The sequence below is a fragment of the Sciurus carolinensis genome, chromosome 6 (genome assembly GCF_902686445.1).
Source record: "Sciurus carolinensis chromosome 6, mSciCar1.2, whole genome shotgun sequence".
NCBI lineage: Eukaryota > Metazoa > Chordata > Mammalia > Rodentia > Sciuridae > Sciurus > Sciurus carolinensis.
The window spans coordinates 14,107,145-14,116,795 of NC_062218.1; the positions used below are offsets into that span (position 1 = coordinate 14,107,145).

Here is a 9,651-nt window from a genome sequence, read left to right on the forward strand (position 1 = left end):
CGTGTTTGGTAAGGTTCCTCTCAAAGATGAAAGAATGTAGCTGAAGATCAAAAAAAATCTCACTCAAGCAAAGACCCACTAACATATTTCAAGTAATTTGTAACCAGGAGGCAGGTGGGAGAAGAGATTCAATTCTCCTTACTCCTTTCTTAATTGGTTAATTTTTTTCTCAATTCTAAAAGCTCAGCCCAGTCGTCAACTTGTTGGGTAGCTTTCCTTCGTGTCCCTTTGTGGCTCAGCATCCCCTGGTCTTTCTCTATTCGCAGTACTTGGCCACTCCCTCTTGCAACCTCATCATACACCTCTTGAGAGTAGGGGCTGTGCAGCTCTAAACAGTGCTGGGCACCCAGCAGATGTTCAATAAATGCCCTAGATGCTCCTAGCCCATTGCACCTCTGTGAGAGCTCTGTGCATGCCTTGTCTGCCTCCTTTGCTGGCCTGCAAACCCTGTTCCTTTTTCAAATCCCTCTCCCACGGTGCACTACCGTGCTGCCCTCTTTCTAGACGCGTAGCATCGTGTTCGACGGAATTCCCGTTACTGTGTCATATGTTCATATAAACCTAAATGCTGTTCATTAAAAACAGCCGAGTGTTCACTTTTACAGCACTGACCACCAACACAATGCCACGATATTGAAACAGATGGTTAGTTGCCACTTCTCTAATTATATCGATCACATCCTTCCACACAACAAATTGCTGTAGAGCCCTTTGACATCTAGTCCATTCTTAACCATTTGCATGGTTTCTGTTAGGATTTGGTACTGAGGTACTTTCAATTGTCGATCGGACCTCCTAGGAGAGTAATTCTCTACCATCCGGTGTCCAATCTCCCACAACCTCAATGAAACAGCCTCCAGAACAATTCAACTCTCCTTGTTACAATTGTGTGCTCACAAAGCCTTTGCATTATTTATCCACTGGGTTATAGAAGATAAAAAAAAAATCCTGATCTACCTCCTGGACAATAATTATTTAGCCCTGAAAAATTCTGATGCTGAATTCATTTTTGTGAGATTTCAATGTCTTTTAGGACATTACCCATGATCTGCTAAACTTGGATGTATCAATGTGTTCTTGTGGCTGTAAGTCAATCTCCTCAATTTTGTGTAACCACCCTGGTGGAGATTTAGGAAGCAAAGAGGATTTTCATGCAGTGTTGCTCTGGCTATTTGTTAATTTCATCTAGGTAATGTGTAGTCTTTTATAGTTTCTGGTATATATAAAAGCTTTCACTAATCAAAGCAATATATGGATTATCATGTGAAGGGAATAAATTTTAACCTCAGTAGAGTTGTTTTGTACTTAGATTAGGTTCTGAAGTCACCCTTTTGGGCAAAAATCATATGTAAAACCTATACCCCTGCCAATCACCCAACCAAAGGCATATATTCCATCATTCCAAGTCCACTGCTGCCAAATGTCTTATCAACTTATGTTATCAACTTGACACCAAAGGAACTTGCTGGCTTGCATTTAAGGTCTGTTTTATATGAATAACGCTTCTACAAGGTGGGAATGATTTTCAGCAGCCTGAGATGTTCACATGATCAGAGCCCAGGGGATCACTGGAATGGACAACATTCTGGTCTCCTTTCACCTGCACTTAGGACTGGTGCACGGACTTTGGTGGGATAGTGAGTAGAACCACCACGGTGTCCTCTCCCCTGACCCAGGTAGCTCATTCATGGAAGTTAAATACACACATTCTGTGACTACATTGGGGCTTTTCTTGATGGTTCTCAATAGCTTGTCACAAACCCAACTGAAACCAGGAGCGTGGCTGTGGACTCACCCCATTCTAAGAGTTCTCTGTTCCTTACCATAAGTCTGATTTCTGTTCTGCAGTTCTGAACTTCCACCGCAGTGGTCACCTGAGAGCAAACTGGCTTTGTCTATCCCTTTCGTATTTTATTGGCCATATTTTGGAGACTCTTGATGGCATCAGGACCCATGTGTTTTCTTAAACAGGTATTGGGATCCACTATCACAGATATCTGCAGAAATGTGTCAAGCACGTGGACCTGAAAGTGCCCTGTTGGCTTATAACCAGGGCTTCTTGCAGGAAATTCTACCCTCAGCCTCTGAGGACATACTTTACCTCTCTCACTGAGCTTCTACTTACACACTGAATTAAATTTAATCTGGCATCTAGGTAGGTGCGTCCAGCTTACAATGATAGACCCACTGCAAACATAAAAGAACAGGAATTTAAAAAGAAAAAGGAAAAGAAAGGGAAACAGAAGATTTGGGGAATCCTGACAACAGAGGTAGAAAGGAAGTGGAGAGAGCCAACATACACTACCTCTTTAGTCCTCTGAACCAGCTTGAAAAGTGAATGTCATGTTTGCCCCTTTTGCAGAGGAAGAAACTGAGGCTTAGTGATATGCGACACCCTACCCAGGTCTCAGAGCCGGCAGATGGTACAGGGGGGACTCGCACACAGTGTAGTGTGCACGGCTCTCACTCTTGCACTCGACCACACTATTAACACCCTCCCCAACTCCCATGTTTCCTCTTTGCCCTTGTCATAAAGGTACCATGACATGATTTCAGACCATTTTTTTTTTCTTAAACAAGTTAAATGTGCATAAGACAAGTTAGATTGCTGTTCTACTCTAGCTTCTGAAAATGACTAGAAATCTTGGATAAAATGCAAATAAACAAGAAATCCATCCTCAGGCCAAGAACAACAAGTTTTGTTTTGTTGTTTTGCTTTGTTGTTGTTTGTTTTATTTGCAGTAGACTCTTGCTGAATCAATGGCTCTCGAGTTTGAGCTCTCGCAGCTTGGGGATGTAGGAACAGGGCATGACGCCCAGGGTAGGCCCCAAGTAGAATGTAATAGGCGACGGTCCAGATGAAGATGGGATCCCCAGGAGCTACAGTCCAATATAGAAAATAAGCAAGAAATCCGTACCATACCCCCAGACTCAAGGGACTGCACACGGATCAGCTCTCTCAATCCTTGACCTGATTATATTGTGGGGGAAAAGTCCCATGAGCATTTGGAGCTACCCATTGGTTGGTTCCTCTGAGGACATAAAGCCCTGATCCAAACTCCCAATGAGATCCAAAAAATGTGAAGCCAAAAATTTAGTTTTGAATCCAACTTTTACACAGGGGGATACACATGACACAAGAGGTATTTGGAGATGTTTAGGGGATGTCTTGGGGTTCTCGTAACTACTCCGTACACTGCAGGCATTTGCAGGTAGGAGCAAGGACACAAAACCTGCATAATGAAAAAAAAATGTCACAGCCAAAATGCTAACCACTCACTCCTCAAGAAGCAGCGATTTCACAGAGATGAACAGCACCCCTGGGCATCTCAAAAAAGTACAGCTAAATGGATGGAATTGGAGAATATCGTGCTAAGTGAAATAAGCCAAGCCCCAAAAACCAAAGGCTGAATGTTTTCCCTGATCAGTGGAGAATGATATATGATGGGGGTGGGGGTAGGGAGTGAGAGAAGAATGGGGGAACTGTAGATTATGTAGAAGGAAATGAGAGGGAGGGGGTATGAAAAACGGTGAAATGAGACAGACATCATCACCCTATGTACATGTATGATTACACGAATGATGTGAATCTACATCGTGTACAACCATAGAAACGAAATGATGTACCCCATTTGTGTACAATGAATCAAACTGCAGTCTGTAAAACATTTAAAAAATAAAAGTAATAATAAAAAACAAAGCACAACTAAATTTGCCTGAAGAAATCCACCTTTAACCCACTATTCTTAAGGGTAAATAAGAAAATAAGCTAAAAAATAAATAAGAGGGCTGGGGAGATAGCTCAGTTGGTAGAGTGCTTGCCTTGCAAGCACAAGCCCTGGGTTCAATCCCCAGCACCACAAAAATAAATAAATAAATAAATAAATAAATAAATAAATAAATAAATAAATAAAATAAAATAAATAAATATGAAAGTAAAGTGACAACCAACTGTAGACCAGAGACACTGGCTGCCTGGAGGGTTTACAGCTCCTGCACTGGTACCTGGATACTGGTGAGGAGAGAGGCTCCACCGAGTGGCCCCCAAGCACCCCACAGCACTGCCAGCCCCTGCTTCATGTCCGTCTCCAAACCTCCTCACACCTGCACCCAGGCCTCTTGTGGGGGTTGGTGGGCAGCCTCCCTCGTGGATGCCATGGGACTCAGTCCCTGGCCAGGGCAGCCAGAGTTGCAGGTTGTAGGCAGGAGGCAGAGCTGAAGGGGATGTAGGAGCTCAGCAGAACCTTCCCTGAGGGCAGGCGCAGCAAGGGGACAGAGGTGGACCCACAACCGAGTCGAGTGCCGAGCCTGTACAGCATGCCTCGTCGCTCCACTGGCTTCACTTTCAAAGCACAAACATACTTAATGAGGAATAAAGGGTTTCAAGATGGCAAGAGTAGAGTATTAAATGTCTAGCAAAGGGCCTTTCTATGCATGGGCTCTATGTGACCACCCTGGTCCTATACCAGGTAGCTGGCTCTGGCACCTAGTCCACCAAAGACTAGATGATTCTGCCAGGCCAGCTCTCAGCTGTCAGGGAAGGATTTTCTCACTCTCAGGGGTAGGAATCTAGCTGCAGGAATTCTAGATCCAGGTATTGAAAAGAGGTGAGGAGGTCTCTTGTTCATATAAAGTATGTAGAGATTCATTTAAAGTTCTTGTATCAGTACCCCTGTTGTCAGCCAGGAATTCCCAAGCCTCTATTTCCTCTGCCTCCGAATCTCCTTACAATAAATCTCCTGCCTTCTGGCAGGGAAGGAGAACTGGAATCCAGATAGAAATGGATGGAATGAAGGAAGGACCCTGTGGGCCACTGCCTCACATAAATCCTTTCAGACAATCTTTGTGCCTAGCCCACACAAATCCTGTTTTCAGAGGTAGCTGGTGCTTTCCATTTCCGAAAAGTCCCATTTCTGAACTTCTGTGATATATAACTCAACTTGGCTTTTCTTTCTCAGCTTTATTTCAATTTCCTCTGCATTGCTAATTCACTTACCACTTGCTGGTTTCCTTTCCAGCTTCCAAAATTGTGTTGCTGTTCTCTCACTCCTAGTCTTTTTATCCTATGGGGCCCTGCCTTTAAAATCTCTATAATTGTCATTTTAGTGGGGTTTAGAAAGGGGAAAGAATAGGACATGCATAATCAATTCCACATGATTCACCGAAATTTCTCCTTTGTAATTTTAAAATAAAAGTTCCCTTTCCATCTTCTCTTTTCCAATGGCCGTGCTAATGTACAGCTGTACTAAGGTATAGAAGTACTAATGCTGATGAGATTCACAATGGAGGCCTGTGAATCTAATCAGATCCTGGTCTCAAGCAGGAATGATGTATGGATTGGAAAAGGGTGTGTCGCGGCAGACAACCAGGCAATTAAACATAAGAAGTGCCTGAGACTATTTCAGGGGGAACCCTCAGGGCACCTCAATTCCTGCTCCTCTAGAAACTGCATGTTTCTAGACACATGACGGTGAGGCCTCAACAGCAATATCAGACGCCTCTGACCCCGGACAAGGGACCCAACTGGGTGAATCAGTTTCCCCTTGGGAGTTTCATCTTTGAACCAAGATGAGAGAATTAGGAGTCATCAGTAAGCAGGGCAAGAAAAGGCAGCACTCTGGAGGGCAGGCACTCAAACCCATTGCAAAGTCTCTGCAGAGCTGCAGAAGTCCTGGGGTTGGGGGGCGGTCCACTCTTTGTGTTCTATGCATACCACCAACAGCCATATCTGTCTAAGGAATTCCTCCTTGTTTTAAGGTGATGCACTCAATTACCATAACACAGTGGGGTGCTGAGTTCGAGTGGCTGGAAACAATTGTGCAGGTGTCCTCCAGCTTCACAAATTGAAATCAACCAGGATGGGAGTATTTACACAATAAGAATTGGCACAAGCACCCCCACCACCACCAGGAGAGCTGGGTTCCTAAACATTTGCAGCACACCACCGGTTGTCATCCTGATTGCACATTTCCCTGGTTCCCGGTTTGCTCATCACCAAGTGAGTGTAATACTTTGGTTTTCCTTTCCTCTCGGATATGTTACTGAGATTTAACTGAAAATAAAGATTTTAAACTAGCCAAATCTTCAGGGTTTTTGACATTCTAAACTGGAAATTTTCTATTAATTTTAATGGATATCATTTCTTATTGATTAATGTCACATTGTTTAATGGGTTAATAGATTTTTTATGATAAAAGAATATAGACTGGCCATTATATGAACCTGGCTGGCTTGCTTATGCATAACTTGAGGGAATAAAGATAATAAAATGGTATTCAGAACATACTGTGGATATGAGTAAATTCTTCATGCATTTTCTTTAGCAAATTACAATCATGCCCAAAAAGAATCATAGGGAAAAACTATATTTGTGTGTGTGTGTGTGTGTTGTGTGTGTGTGTGTAGTGTGTGTGTGTGTGTGTGTGTGTGGTGTGTGTGTGTGTGTGTGTTGCTGGGGATTGGATTCAGGGCCTCATGCATGCTAGACAGGCACTCTGCCACTGAGCTATAGCCCCAGCCCAAAGGTTTCTTCTCTTAAACAGTCCACACGGGAGGAACTTGCAGACACAGTTCCCCACTACCACAATTCATACAGTGCAGTTCCACATTTGGGGAAATCTCAGGGGTCAGCATATCTGGAGTGCGATGGGCGAGACTCACCCTGGGAAATCCACCTCGGTGTTATGGATCTCCCTGCCAGGAAAGTACCTAAGGTATCTTTTAACGTTCTCCCTCGTCTCTCAAGATACAGAAAATTTGAAGCATTTTTCTCCGGAAAAAAAAAAAAGAATTTTACTGCAAAGTTGAAAAAAAAACAAAAAAAACCTGTCAACATAATACATTATTACTTTATAGTTGTACATAAATATATTTTATGAAGCAAATCTATGTGCCTTATCTTCTTCAATTCTATTAACACCTATTTTTACTTTAGAATCCCAGCACAACTCTCACCTTGCCTCTTTTCCTTTACTTTCACGTAAAATGGAGGTTCTCAGATAAAATATGGCTGGAATTTCAATTTCAGGTGCAGAGTGAGGATGTGCAAATACCACATTTAGATCCATATCTTAGGCTTTGTGTTCTGCGTTCTGAACAATTGAATTAACATCAATCTGTGTCCCTCATTGAAAATAGATGTTGAATCAGGACAGTGTAGATATTTATCACTGTGAAAAAAATACACGTAAGGTAAGCAATTCAGATAACATTAGAAAACTACAACAAACCAGGTGCTCTTATTATTTATAGGGTGCTTTTGAGAACATAAAAAAAAAAGGGACAGAGCTCATCCACTGGGACTGTGGTTGAAGGACAAAAGAGGAAACAGAGTAAATAAGCCAATCAGAAAAAAGAGAGAGGGAAGGAAGGGGGCTTCTCAAATGAGATATTGCTGGCGTCAGGTTCATTTCTCTTCCCTCCTGAGCCATCTCTCATGCTTTCTCCTAGGGAGAGAATTTTATTAGGGGACTGCATGCAAAAGATTTGGCGAAACGTAATTTTGAAAACAAATTTGCAAGAGAGGGATTTTGCTGAGAAAAGCCTAAGAGAAATATGTTCTTCACATATAAGGAGCAGCCTAAGAAAATTTATGGGGAGAAAGGGAATATCAGTCCTGAAGAAAATGAAGAAAAGAATATATATGGGCAATAGAGGAACAAAATTTGACTAAGGGAAAGGAGGGACTTTAAGGCGGTTATGATACATAACATAGGGTTATGTTTTTATTTACTAACAATTCAGACTTATACAACTCTCATGACCCAAGTTTCCACTTCTCTAGCAGAAGATAAATTGCACAGGAAGCAGGAAGCAGAGGCTGTTCTTCTTGCCCTGCTGGGTGTCTTCCCCACCTTCGTCTTCCGGTACCAAATGCAAACGCTTGCCCACTAAGACCCTTCCTAAGTTTTTCATCTTTAAACTCTATCTCTGATTTAGAATGAAAAACCTTGCCCAGGCAAAGCAATTTCAGGCATCAATGAGCAGTAAAGTTTTTTGCCCAAGTCCATGGAATCTGTCACATACTATCAATTGTGTGTATCTGCATATTTTTAATTATCTTGTAGCTTTTGAGGCAGGTCAAGAATGTAACTTCAAAGTGATGATAACTTACCCGTATTAGTATCAAGTAAGTGAAACATTAAAGGTGATTAAAAAAAAAAAAAAAAAAAGCACATCACTAAATTGGATAAAGTAATGGCCAGTAATGGCTATTGGCAAAACAGGATCTGGGAAATTTCAGGAAAACATAGGGAAACAAAGAAGGGAAAATTCTATGTGGCTCAATGATTTTTTTGGAAACCTCCATGATACATTATGGTAATAATTTCTTCAGCCTTTTGTTTATCCATTTAATTCAACAGTTCTTTACTAAAGAGCAACCCTGTGCCAAGCCATGATCACAGCATTTATCTTCTGGAATAAACAGGAAGAAGGCGGTGCGTGCTCATGGATATTACATTGCAGGGATAGAAGAAAAGCGAAACACCAATACACAAGGAACAGGCCAATTAGTGACAAAGTACTATATACAGTGTGACAGATCAATACTTTTGCGTGGACAGAGGTCTCTCCAACATGTCACTGAAGTGAGTCTGCATGGTAGCCCGAAGAAACCAAGTGAGGAGCTGGGAAGAACACTCCAAGCAGAGGAAACCGAAGTCCAAGCTTGGAAGGGGACCCACGAGGCTGGAGTGCGGTGGGTAAGGACAGAGGGTGTGAGATGACACTGGAGACGTGGGCAGAGGTCAGATCTTAGAAAAGTGTTAAGTAGGAAAGAGATTGGATTTTTATCTTGGTTGCCATAGCATTTTAGAAAGGGGCATGATGAGGTCAACTTTCAATTTTTAAAAGATCACACGGACTGCTGTGCACAGGAGGGGTCAGTGTGTGGAGGGAAAGCCTTCGGTCTAGCTCAGAAGCTGTTGCAGCAGACACGGCGACAGCCGACACAGGCTTGGACAAGGTCAATGGGAGTGAGGAAGGAGAAAAGTTGTCAGGTTCAGGACGCAGCCCAGAAGTGCCCCGAACAGGTTTTGCTTATGAATTGGATGTGAAAGGTGATGAGGGGAAAAAATAAATCATACTTTTCTGCAGACACTGAGTGGATGATGGGTTATAGCTGGGATGGGGATTCAAGGGAGGGACACACTTGTTGAGAGGATGCAGAAAGATCTGAATTCTCTTTGGCCAAACTGTGTTTGAGAAGTTTATTATATATCCAAAAGGAGATTAGATAGTTGGACACATCAGCCTAGAATTTAAGGTGTCAGGTGAGAGATAATTATGTGAGAATCCCTAGCTCGTGGGTAATATTTAACTCCCTGGCATAGATGGAGGGCCTTAGTAGCATCCATGGAAAGAGGGATCCACGATGCACTCTGAAAACTTGTTTCATGAGGAGATGTTTATCTCCTCCCAGGAGGGAGTGCTATCATGGAAGCCAAAGAAGAAAGTGTTTCATAAAGAAGGAAGTAATCAGCTGAAAGTTCCAAGACGAAAATAACCATCTGACTTGACAACCTGGCAGTCATTGGTGATCTGGACCACATGAATGCCAGTGGAGAAACACAGAGGACAGTGCCACTGATTAGAATGACTTCAACACTGAAGATAAAGTGCGAAGCGGAGAAGACACCACCCGACCACCAT

At 42.6% G+C, this 9,651-nt stretch overlaps 1 non-coding gene across 1 annotated transcript; it reads right to left on the bottom strand.

Moving 5' to 3' along the window:
• Positions 1-6,550: 6,550 nt before the first annotated feature.
• LOC124987796 (U1 spliceosomal RNA) lies at positions 6,551-6,708 on the bottom strand. The gene has a single exon (XR_007109306.1). It is a non-coding gene; the product is annotated as a U1 spliceosomal RNA (small nuclear RNA).
• Positions 6,709-9,651: the final 2,943 nt, after the last annotated feature.